We start from the raw sequence: 12,979 nt of genomic DNA on the forward strand, positions 1-12,979 counted from the left end.
GCGTCTTGCCTTCCGATCTCTTACCATTTCATTCTTCTCAGTACTGTAATAGCTATTTTTTTCCACGTGAGAGGGCAAAGTAAATGCTTGTAAACACCACCTCTGCACAGAGTTCTCAGCCAAAAACTGATTTTGTTGTTGCTTGTTTGCAATCATCATCCACAAGTTGCTGGTGGAGGCTGTGGTTTGGAGGCCAGAGAAACGTTGGGGTTCACTTCAGGTGAGATCATTCTCATTTCCATAAAGGTGTGTTAAATGTAATACACTCTTTTCACAGCTAGATCAGCCAATGAGTGGCGTATTGGTGAGGACTAGCACTATCTGAGGGAGCTGAGTGTCCATTTCTTTGAGAAGTTTGTCACTCACTTCCCATGGGACCCCTTCTTTTCCCCTTCCTGCTTACCTACTCCCTCACTGTTCCCAACCTCCTCTTCTTCTTCTTGGAACTCATCTTGTGCTAACTCTCATCCAAAAGTCCCATGTGACCGTATTTTCTAGAAATCTCTCCCAAAGAAACAAAGGAGCTCTGGTTCCACACGATAAGCTAGTCATTTAATTAGATGCATTTTTTAGAGTCAAGGTTCCCCAACTTGCTGTCTGCAAGTCTTTGTTCAGTGCTCTTCTCCATCTCTTCTCACTTTTCCTTGGACAACAAGGACGAAAAACCTCAAAGACATTATTGGTCACTGAATGAGTAGCGAGATCTAGGAGAGAGAGCTTCCCTGCCTGAGGAATAGTGCACATCAGTTGCATGATTAACCAATGAGTGGTTTTCTGGTCAGTGGAGTGACAAGAGCTAAGGTTTAGAGTGGGTGTGAGTCATGATGCTGCGTCAGCATACTGTGCGACTTCGCTCAAATCCCTTCCCTCCATTGACTCTCAATGTCATGGTTACCCAATCCCCAAGGATCTTAGCAACTTAAACATTTTAAGTAAAAACTTCAAAGAAATAATTCAGAGGCCTCTGAACCTTTGCACATTTAATACCTTGTCCTTAAAATAACCCTCTTCCCACTTTATCCGCATGGTGAATTCCTATATTATTTTTCAAGATTTACTTCTAAGTTTCTGTGATCTTATATTCAGGGAGAAGGGCTCCTTCTCCATGCTCATCCAAACTTTTAATTTTTCATTTTTAGCACATTGCATAAATTTCTTGTTTACCCCATTAGACCACAAACACTTTGAGGGTAGGCATCAGCTTACTCACAGATGTGTTTGTAGTCAGCATCTGTTAATGACTGGTGCCTATGCTTTGCCACTTGTTAATTATTTTGAACATCATTCTGCATATCATGGTTTTAAAATTTCATAGATCTATGGTAGATTTTGGAGGTAAACAATAAAACTTTCTCGAAATGATTTATTAGATGATGAGAGTCTCTATCGTTATCACTGATTTACTCATTCATGTTCCAGCAGAACTGTGGGAGCTCCTTGAGGACAAGCTCTTTGCTTTCTATCCCCAAACACTTGGAAGTCAATTAATGTTCCCATGAAATGACTGACCAACTGATTGGCTTAGTGATGGAAAAGGTAGAAAAGGCATAAAATTGGCACAAGTAGTTTTGGGTTTAATCATTTTGACCATTTACAAGGTAAATTACTTTGAGAAAGTCATGTTCCTTCTCTGAAATTCAGATTTCTCTTAGTGAGACAGATAAGAACCCCTGTTAAGTGCTGCCCAGGACTGGCATGAAGGCCATGCAGGAGAGTGGGAGAGAACGTGCTCAGTAAACTTGACACCCTATGCAGATTTTCAAAATGATAACTGATGATTCTCCCCGACCCCCAGTTTCAGCTGAAAGCTCACACTTTGCCTAGCTGTACTGTGCTTATGAAAGCATGAGTCCCAGCTTCTGTTTAAAGTATTTCTGGGCTCTGCAAGGGTGACAGGGGAAAGAAGGAAGTTGAAGCCACCTGGCGCTGTCTTGTCTGCTAACACTTTCTAAAGACTGCATCCTATCTAGATGCCAAAGGAGAAGAGGAAGAATTCAAAAGACTAGCATTGACCAACGCTGTTAGAAGCTCTGGAGCTGTATATTTCCTACAGAGGGTTGGGGAGGTGGATTTGGTCATTTTCACTGGTCCATAGTGATGAATATAAGTGAACCAAACCATCTTGGGTTTAATGCAGGTCACAGAGGAAGACACACAGCTTTGAAGCCAATGCAGATTAAATTTCTTTGACTGATTTGCCACAGCTGAGTTGGATACTTGTGAAGAAGTATAATCTATCCCTTTTCCTGATTTCTCTCCTTTGTTTTTCTTAGATTTCTCTTGTGGACAATGATAGATAGCAGTGGCTCACATTCAGTAGTTCCTGTGACATAGACACTATTTAAGTAGTTTGCAAGCATTGAGTTGGGTAGATATTACTATTATTTCCATTTTTCAAATGGGGGTGTGAGGTATAGGGAGGCTAAGTAAATTGTCCAAGAGACATGCTTCATAAATGGCGGCAAGAGGACTCGAACCCAGGTTGTAAACTCTAGCCCCAACTTCCTGTTATTAGGAACCCAGGTTGTAGACTCTAGCCTCAACTTCCTGTTATTAGGGGTGCTTTCTTATGTATTTAATTCAACAATTACCCAAAGGCAAAGATGACATTTTTGGACTCAGACCCCTGTGAGTGATTGTGGAGTTTGTGCATAATGATCTAATGAGGCAAGAGGACTTTGGTTGTTTCTTTGGGTGCTATGGCCGCAGGGTCCGTGGAAAAGTCCACATCTCTAATGCTGGAATTGTGACTGTATCTGACATAGGTTTGGTCCCCATCCTAATTCAATTACTAACTAGTTATGAAAAGGGGGGGCCCTTAGGCAAATTACTTACTTTCTGTGTTATCAGTCCCATTTCACTTGTAAAATGGGTACATTAGTACTTCTTGGAGTATTCTCAGGATTAAAGGTAATACACTTAGTCAAATGTTTATGCCTGCCACATCTTAAGTAATCTCCGAATGGTGGCTACTGGTTATTATAGGCAAGCTATTTTTTTTACTCTGGGCATTTATTTTCTCATGTTTAAATGATGGAAAAGAGATAATCTCAAATGTTCCAGAAATATGCTCCCCCAAATAAGAAGGGTTAATAAAAAATGTATAAGCAAATAAATATATAGCTCCTTTTGTTACAGGCCATGACATTCCCAGGTGGACCAAACTGAGTGTACTGCTTGCTCTATTTTCTCAAACACTCTTCATAAATCTCCCCTCCATCCTTGTATGCACCTGATGCAAAACACACACACACACACACACACACACACACACACATACACACTGACATAAGTTTATTGAAATGTGCATTTTCCTAAGGGGATGTTTAGTGTTGGTCTGAGAGTCTATTTATTTTGGAGAAAATGTATTAATCCCCTTTGAAAAGTGGAACTACATTTGCCTATATGTTCAATGGTGGACTTTAAGAGCCCTGTTTCTCCCACTGTTTTCCAAGTCCTTATATATTCCGTTTCTTCAGGCGATGCTCAAAATCCCTCCCTTATTCAGTCAGCTGGATAGTAACACTTGCCTTAGAGCTGGAAGCTCCTCCAGCAGGGCTTAGAGGTTGATGGCCTGGTACATAGAGACATGAGGATCACTTTCCTCCCTGGAGAGTACTTCTGGGCTGGCCTTGATCCTGAGCTGGTCTTGCTACTCCTTCCTTACCCCACAGTCTTCCAATAGCGGGAGTGGTGGTGAATATACCACTTATAGTTGCTCATAACGTTACAAAGCATTAAAATTATTTCAGTCCTCATACCCTAGGGTATGCCCATATTACAGGTGAGGAAACTGAGGTGAGGTGAGGTCAAGAGACTTGTTTAAAGTCGCATGGCCAGTGTGTGGTGTGGCAGAAAGTCTCCTGTAAAATACCGGGCTCTTTGGTTTCCACTGCAGAAACCGTATATAGTCTTACGGATACAATGGTATAATAGAAGAAGCCTGTGATTTGAAACTAGACAGACTTGGGTTTAGTCCTAGCAATGCCATTTATAAGTGTGTGACATGTTTCAAATTCCTTCACTCCTTGAGCCCCATCTGTGTTATTGTCTATAAAATGAAAGCGAGGAGACTCACTTCATAGAGTTGACAGCGCTATGGTAGACTGAATAACACGCTCCCTCCGCCACACCCCCTCACCCCGCGAGCTAGCCACAGCCCAATTTCCCAGAACCTGTGAATACCTTATATGGCAAAAGAGATTTTTCAGACGTGATTAAGTTAAGATTTGTGATGTGAGGAGATTATCCTGGATACAACCACAAGTGACCTTATAAGAAGGAGGCAGAGGGAGACGTGACTATAGGAGAGGAGAAAGAGCTGTGACCAGGGAACAGAGATTGAAGTAAAGTGGCCACAAGCCAAGGAATGCTGGCAGTTACTAGAAGCCGAAAGAGGCAAAGAACAGATTCTTCCCTCAAGTCTTCAGAAGGAACCAGCCCTATGGACAACTTGGTTTTAGCCCCCCAAAAAACTCATCACAGACTCTGCCCTCCTGAAAGGTAAGAGAATAAATTTCTGCTGTTTGAAGCCACTGAATTTGTGGTAATGTGTTACAGGAGCCACGGGAAACTAATACAAGTTAAAAATGAGATGTTGTCTGTCTGTCTTGTGTATAATAGGACCTTAAAAATGGTAATTTTATCTCATTAGATTTCCAGATGCCTTCTTGTTGTAGTTTGTTTAACATGACTTTTTAGGTATTGGCTGGAAGACAGAGAAAGAAAGAGAAATTGAAGGGAGCTGCACCTCCACCATTAGTCTGACACTTTTGAAGTGGCCTCTTGATGTGGGAGCTTTGCAGTGTTGAGTGATATAGCCCAGAATGAGGAGTAAAACTGGACTTAAACATTTCATCCTTATCATTCCAGAGTCAGCCTGACCCTAATAAGTGTCAGGCTTATCTGGGTAGCTGCTCATCTATAACTCTGAGAATTCATCCACAGCATATTTTGTCAAGTGAAAAACGCTAATTGATCATTGCACTCAAACGAGAGATAAGAAAAGGAGGCTCAGAGCCGTGGCTCGCTTTGCCCACCCACTGAAAATGGTCAGCTGGGGATGAAATCCTGATCTGCTTATTCTTGGAACAGTGTCGCTCATGGAGGAAGTAACTTCTCTAGATCACTGTGAGAGCCACGAAAAACAGAGTTGATTGCTTCAAAACTTTTCCACACAGATTGGGCTTTTCTGCGTAGACAGAAAAGACAAAAAGGTAACCAAGAAGAGCAAGTGGACACATGCCAAGGTCCCCACTCCTCACTGCTTCTGTGCAAGATCCACAAGTTCCATCTCCCTTTTCGGCTTTTCTTTGGTTTCCTTTTTTGTTCTGTGATCTCATCAGATAAAGCTGTGGTATTTGGAGATGGAAGAAGCCCCACAGTGAGACACCAAGAAAGTCTTTCAGACACTGTCTCAGAGAATGGTCTCTGTAGGGGAAGTTCAAAAACTTTCTAAATTCTTTGGAGCACCTGCCCAGGCCAGGATTGGACTCGACTTGCAGATGAATGGTATATAGGGAGTGAGTATAGATACATGACTCATGGTTTAAGGCAGATGATAGAAGATTTCCCCACAGTGAAAATACTTTATAAGGAAATTATAGTGAAGCCTTGATAATCCCCATGGACAGGAGGGGGTGGGGGCCAGGATGAATCAGTGAGACAGCTGCATTGTAGAAGATGAGCTGAGGGCTGCTCACTTTGAAGTATATTCTGCTAGTAACTCCTGTAAGCTAGTGTAGTATTGCCAATGAGAGCTCCTCTGGGAGCCTGGTTTAATGAGAAATTAGTTGGAAATGGTTACTTTTAAAGGAAGTGGAAGTACTTTAGCTCTTTAGCAAGTTGCAATTTTGTTTGCACAGTTAATCTAATAGGTGATTTATATGAAATTGCTGGTTTTCAACTACATTTGACCTATGTAAATGGCACTTATATATTCGTTTAAGTTAGTAAATTCCAACTTCTGTCACCAAAGCTGTTACAAAGATAAACTCCAGATCATACCTTGGCTAAATATAAAGTGGCTTGGCCATCTTGCAGTGGAAAGACCAGCCAGGTTGGTGTGGAGGAGGTTCTTTGTGAGGTAGGCCAGTCCTGCAGTTCTGGGAACAATGGGTGGACAATGGATTCCTGTTTCCCATCTGTGAGTATTCTATTGATATCAAAGCTATTTGTAGAATCTAGGTAGAGCAGGAAGATGCCCAATCAAGATGTCACAAGCTGGTGACTGTCATAGTACAAATTCAGGACATTGGAGGGGCTGGGAGATGAGCAGGGAGCACAGATAAAAGGCGTGGTGTTTGTGAGTCCACACCTAGGCAAGTATGTGAGTGGCTGGCTGCTTTCTAAGGGCCCTTCATATGGGAGAGGAATTTTACTTCTGCCACCGGGGATCTGCTATAAATTGCAAATGCTAATTTTTATTGAGCATTTTCAGTGTATTGAAACCCTTTTTTAGCGTATTACACATATTAACTTCATTTGATCTTCATAATTAATCTATGGATAGACACTCTTATTAACCTCAAACTGAGGCATCGGATGTGGAATTAGAATCCAGATCTCTTTTCATCTTGTGCAGGATCCTGTTCACCTTGTTTCTCTAAAGAGTGTATTTTACTGCTTCACTTTCCTTGCTGAAAAAACAGGAGAGAAGAAAGGAAAAGGGCATAGTAATATTTTCATTGACAAACTCACTCAACCGTTTCTTCATTTCTTCATTCCATGCATATGGATGGGATACACAGACTCTGTGCTAGCGGATATTGGGAGCACAGCTGCAAATATGACAGACACAGTCCCTTTCCTCTAGGGCAATGGTTCTCGACCAGGGGTGATTTTACCCTCCAGGGAATATTTGGCAATATTTCTCCATTTTGGTCATCACAATTTGAGGGATGCTTCTGGCATTAAGTGAGCAGAGCTGCTAAAAATCCATGGTGCATAGGATAGTCTCCCATAACAAAGAATTATTTGGCCCAAATGTCAATAGTGCTGCATTTGAATAATGCTTATTTAGTAAGTATGTAGGGACATGGGAATGATGACAACTGCCTAATATATAAGATCGCAACTTAGACCAAAAAATCACACTGTAACACTCTCGATCCTGGGCAGAACTAACTTAATAGACATACAATGGGAGTGTTGGAGACGGGGGAGAATTTGTAAGAGTTGTTTAGTGAGAAGTGAGGAAGAACAGCCTCTTCCAGGGCAGTGCTCCAGGAGGTGAGGAGACCTCACCTGGTTATGGCCGCACCTGAGCAGGCTCTGGGCCTTGTTAAGACACCATAGTTGGGTATTGAAGGAGCAGAGCCACTCACTTCTAGGGATGCAGGGTTGAACAATGAGGATATCTGCCACGGACAGAGAAGAATGTGGCTCGTAACTGGTTTCCAGATGTTTCGGGTCATGTAAGACTCTTGGACTCCTAAAAAAACCAGTAGGCAAAGGGAATAACTCCCCAACACAGTTTAGATTCAATTTTACTAATTATACAGCTACTTTTATTCTATTTTTATTTTAAAAAATTTTATCAATTACCAGTTACTTGGATGAGGACTTAGAACAGAATAGCATGGTTCACAGAAATAAAAAGAAAGAAATGAATGTTTCTTATCCTCTAATATGGTAGACTATTATACGCACTACGGGGCAATAAACATAAAGCTACCAGCTTATGGCTAGCCACAGAAAATGCTAGTTTCCTTCTTCCTTCCCATGGAGAATAATCGCAAATGAAGAAATAGATTTTCCTGTTTTCAGGGAAGTTGCATGATGGTTGGAGAGAGGAGACCTACAAGTATGCCAACTTTTCAATGCCTCAGCATTCTGCTTTGGAGGCCATCCTCTGGCTAGGAGGTACCTATGGCTTAATTAACTATTTTCTTTGTGTACAGATGGTCCCTTCTCCAAAGCTGCCAAGACCAGAGGCTGAAGAGTTTGTCTCTGAGCTTTCTCTGAGACTTCTGAGCCTTTTATGCTAACTCAAACAATCCAAGAGGAATATCAGGTTTCCTCTGGGTAACTGAGAAGGTTCCCTAATGTCTCAGTCATTCCCTAGGTGTTGAATGACCCAGCAGGATTTAAGTAGTACCTTGACCCAATAGTAAGTAGCCAGCATTTACTATGTGGCTGGCACATAATATGTACTCTATAGTTATTGGCTTGGTGAATGATTGAATCTAATCATCTTTGAAGTGCAAGTGTAGATATGAAAAATCTGGCTGACAATTTTTCCTTCTAAAAGTGGCCAATTTAATTCAGTACAGAATTATTATTGTCTAGAACAATAAAAATAACAACCTCAATCTTTCGCTCTGATTGGTGGCTGTTGTGTGAGCAGAACTGGCAGCTGTTAGAGTTACTAACTCCTAGAACTGATGAGTTGGAAGATATTAGAGAGATAATTTTTTCTGAGTTCGAATTTGGTCAACAAATGCCCTCTAAGGCAGCAATGTCTTTACTTTACAAATATTTATTGGACTTGGACATATATCATACCTTGGGTTCAGGTGATGGGATCAAGTCACAGGGATTATAAAGTGATTCATCAGCACTGAAGGAGTTTATAGCCCTATGGGGGAGATAGGCACAGAAACAGGTAATTACAAAACAATGTGATATGTGCCGTAGTGAAAGTCACTATAAGAGGGATCTGTATGATAGAGATGCAGAGGGATAGAGAATCTGTTTTTTCCATTGTTTGAATACTTTCAGTGTCAAGAAATTCATTACCTTAGAAAAATGCAGAGAGAAAGAGCTCATTACCATTTTATAGTCTCTCAACGTATTTTAGTGAGTTTCTACTATGTGCCTACTATGTCAGATGCTGGAGAGGCAACGAATAAAATAGGCACAGTCCCCACTCTCATAGAACTTTCAGACTCATGGATGAGACATTCATTAAACACATAGATACACAAATAAGCATATAATTACAAACAGTAATGAGTATGAGTATGAGTATGAGAAAAGTCAACTAGCTATGAGACACTCTACACTGGTTCCCAATACCTGGAGAGTGTTTCGATATCTATTTTGCTGAGGAGTTAGCTGAGGCTCCCAACTGTAAAGTGCTTTGCCCAAAGCCACATAGTTGGTAAGTGTCAGAGCTGCGATTAGAACCCAGAATCATCCAATGACAAGTACATGCATTCAACTCCAACTCCTCACCAAGAAGCCTTATGGGATATGGGCTGCCCCATTCAGGAATGGATGATTAAAAATGCAGTGATTTAAACATATCCTTGCTCTTCAGCATACTTTTTACTTTATCTGCCTTTAACACATACCACCAATTTAGGGGTTAATTGTGTACTATCTCATGTTGATTTAAAAATGTGGATTAGTCTTATTTAAGTAAAGACATGGAAAGTCTGATTTTTCCACTCACATCCACCCACCTTCTGTCTGCGCTGATGCTGAACGTAATTCTCATTAAATACTCATTGGTTTAAATCACAGACTTTGAAATTTTTATGTGTTGCATGCAGACTCCAAATAATGAACTAAGATAACCCAATAGCTCTGAGTTTGGACTTTAACTCCTGCAGACCCAAGTTCAAATCCCAACTTAGTTACATACAAGCTGTATGCTCCTGGGCAAGACTGTTCCCCTCCCTGAGCCTCAGTGTTCTCATCTGTGAAATGGGGATCAGAACACCTACATTCAAGTCTGGTGTTAGGAATCAGTGAGATAAAGTGCTTAGTATCGTGCATGCTTAGGACATAGAAAGTGCTAAATAGTTGGCAATTATTATTAGTTTTAAACTTTCCTCTTTATTAAACAAATTTCATCTGAACTATCAAATGAATCTACCTCCCCAGCTTTTAGTTCATTTCTAAAACTAGATATGGTGTTGGAATACTTACTGTGTTTTATTTTTGACCTGAATTCTTTCCCCTTGCCTTTAATACGAAGGGGTCTGATTTGTTTCACTCTCCAGTTTATGCCAGTGGTTCTCAACTGGGGGAGTTTTTGCCACCCAGGAGCATTTGGAAATGACTGGAGACATTTTTGGAGAGGGAGTGGTGATGGCAACTAGTGGGTTCAGAGGCCAGGGATGCTGTGGGATTTCCTACAACACACAGGACAGCCCCCTATAACAAAGATTCATCCAGCACAGATAGTGCCGATACTGAGAAACCATGGTTTATATCCTCCAGCAGCACGCACGCATGTGCATGCGCACACGCACGCACACACGCACACACAGACACACAAACACACCATGCTCATGCATGCTCACACACATGACAGCCCAAGTTCCCTGAAGCGTGGAGGGAGCAGTATGTGTGGACCTGAGCCCGGGTGAGCTCTGGGATGATGTCATGCTGGGGGAGACCCACGCAGGCCTGCGGTGAGACACATTACCCATGAGGGGGCTCACCATTTCCGTGTAGACCCTCACCTCGCCGCCGCCGCCTCATATCCTGCTCCGGTCCCTCCTGGGAATACAGGGAAACCTCGCAGCAGATGGGGTTTCGCTTAGTCACATTCTCTGTGGTCAGATCCGATTACATAGACAGCAGCTCTGGCTCCGAGGGACCCTCTGTTGCCTGGTGCTCTCTGGGCTGACCTTTCACCTTTCACAACCCAAATAGATCCCAAGACAGACAGGGAGAGGGCTTTGTTCTCAGTTCTGTCTATCAAAAGGAGGAAAGCAGAGAAATAGAAAAAAGCCAAATTTTTTCCGAGGGCAAAAATTTCTGTTGTGTATTTTTTGTGCTGATCATGTACTTTTGAAAAAGAAATATATAAATGATAGAAATCTTGAAGGTATTTGTATTTCAGATGAAAGAATAAGAATGGGTACTAATTATTGAGCAGTTCTAATATTCTAAATAGTGTGCATGTGTTTAACTGATATAATAAAGAGTGAGCAAAGCTGGCTCACACCAGGGCCAGAGCTACTAAGTGGCAAAGCCAAATTCCAACCCAGGTCTCACTTTCTTTGAGGTCTGAGTCTTATCCACTAAGCTGGATGCCTCTCGCTAGTGAGGAGAGAGCTCACAACAGAAAGCGTGACTAATCTAAGACCTCCCCGACACTGAGGAAGGATGGGAGGATCTAGGACTTCTCTGTTGGCATTGCTCGTTACCAAATGAGAAGAACAGGTGAAATTAGTTCCTAGTGCTGCCCATTTCCCAACCAAGCATGCGTTTCTCACCTGGCCATGCTGCTACTGACTTCTATCTCAAGCTGGCCAACTGATGAATAGTGGCATGAGATCAAGGGTGACACACGTGCAAGTAGAGGATATAGTTATTAGGGTAACAATAGCTGCTGTAATAGAAAAGACATAGACATTTTCAGTGGCTTAACAAAATGGAAATTAATATCTTTCTCAAGGGGTTGGCTCTCTTTCAAGCAGTGATAGAAGAATCTTTCCATCTGATGGCTCTATCATCTTGGCTTCCCTGGAAGCTTGGTTTACCAGTAAATCAGCAGAAGTGCGAAGGACCGAGGAGAAGTGCATGGGTGGGATTATGGACCAGACACAGGAGTGACATTTCATTGGCTAGAACGTGACCACATTTAATTGAAAGGAAATCTGGAAATATAGTTTATCTATGTGTCTTAGGAAGGCGAGGAAACGAATTTTACGAATAGCTAGAAGTCTCTGCCACAGTGGGGATCTCTGGGGCTTGTTCTTGAATTTGAAAGAGCTGGTCAGGAATGGGGGGTGAAATTTGGTATGTAACAGATCTGGCTCTGTTCGTCCGATCTCACCTTTCAATGGATAACTAATTCTTTCTGCATACAGATCTCCCTCCTGGTGACAACGATGGGCTAGGGACAAGGTAGTGAACAATAGTCTCCTGGGGACTAGACTAGGTCAACCAATCTGTAGGGCGAAAATAGAACTCTTTGAGAATAAGAGTCTGTTGGGCCCTCTTGCCTCTGTTCCATGTGAATCTGCCCATATTTTAAATAATTCATTGATTCATTTGTTCCATGACATTTATTTGCACAGACTATTTACAAGGCTAGGCAGAGGGGACCTACATAGCTAGTCCCTGCTCTTGAAGAGCTTATAGTCAAATGTGAAAAAGAGAGGAGGAACAGGGCTGTTATAATCTAACGGCATGAGTCCCATGACTGAGGTAGGTACATGTTATTTGAGAGCCATCTAACCTAGGCTAGAGGGAGGATTAGTTGATTTATCTCTACACTGAGTTTTGAAACATCCTCAAAGTAAAGCAGTTGGGGAAGGATGTTCCAGTGGAAGACACAGCATGTCAAAGGCAAGGAGGCATTGAAGAGCATACAGGAGCAGTTCAGGAGGGGTGGGGAAAGGATCAGTGAGAGGGAAATATGGCTGGACTAGATCATGATGGGTACTGTGTACTCAACTGAGGAACATGCATTTATTCAGCTTTTCTGATATTCCCAAAATGACAATGCCCACTTGAGAATAGAGAGTTTCACAGCACACAATAGCCCTTCCCATGGACGGCCTTGGTGAGAACTTGCAGCTTGTCCGCAGTGATTTGGGTGCCATCAACACCCCTGTGTGCATATCACTGGGTTAGGGACTTCCTCTAGTCATATGTGCAGCTGTAGTTCACATACAATCTCTGCTACACATTCTTGTCTGTTGCAGCAAAACTGTGTGCCTGAGAGGGCACTGGTTCTCTATCTACTTGGGTATCATTCTCTTTTCCCCAGAATCTCTTTGATAAAATTATGTCCTTCCTCTCTCCATCCCTGAGAAACTCATGGCAGTTTCCGTTCTTCAGAGAAGAAGAATGAGTCACCGAGTAGTCACTATACAGAGACTTAACACCCTCTAGCCATTAGTATTCGTGGAAGAGACAAATTACGAGAATGCGCTGGGAATTAGAATCTCCGTTTCTCGTTTTAATCTATTTTTGAATAGGAAGCAGAGCCACATGGAAAAGATTTGATAATGTTAACAAATGACACAACAGTAACTAACTGAGCCAGGAAGTGTTTCTTTCCACACTCAAG

The 12,979-nt window shown here is 42.0% G+C and overlaps 1 long non-coding RNA gene across 1 annotated transcript in view; it reads left to right on the top strand.

Annotated features, from left to right (window-relative positions):
* Positions 1–4,277: 4,277 nt before the first annotated feature.
* LOC111740300 overlaps positions 4,278–12,979 on the top strand; it is a 74,378-nt gene continuing 65,676 nt past the window's right edge. The window contains exon 1 of the long non-coding RNA XR_002780576.1: positions 4,278–4,503. This is a non-coding gene — a long non-coding RNA (uncharacterized LOC111740300). The remainder of the gene's footprint in view (positions 4,504–12,979) is intronic.

This window comes from Pteropus vampyrus, unplaced genomic scaffold, assembly GCF_000151845.1.
Source record: "Pteropus vampyrus isolate Shadow unplaced genomic scaffold, Pvam_2.0 Scaffold61, whole genome shotgun sequence".
NCBI lineage: Eukaryota > Metazoa > Chordata > Mammalia > Chiroptera > Pteropodidae > Pteropus > Pteropus vampyrus.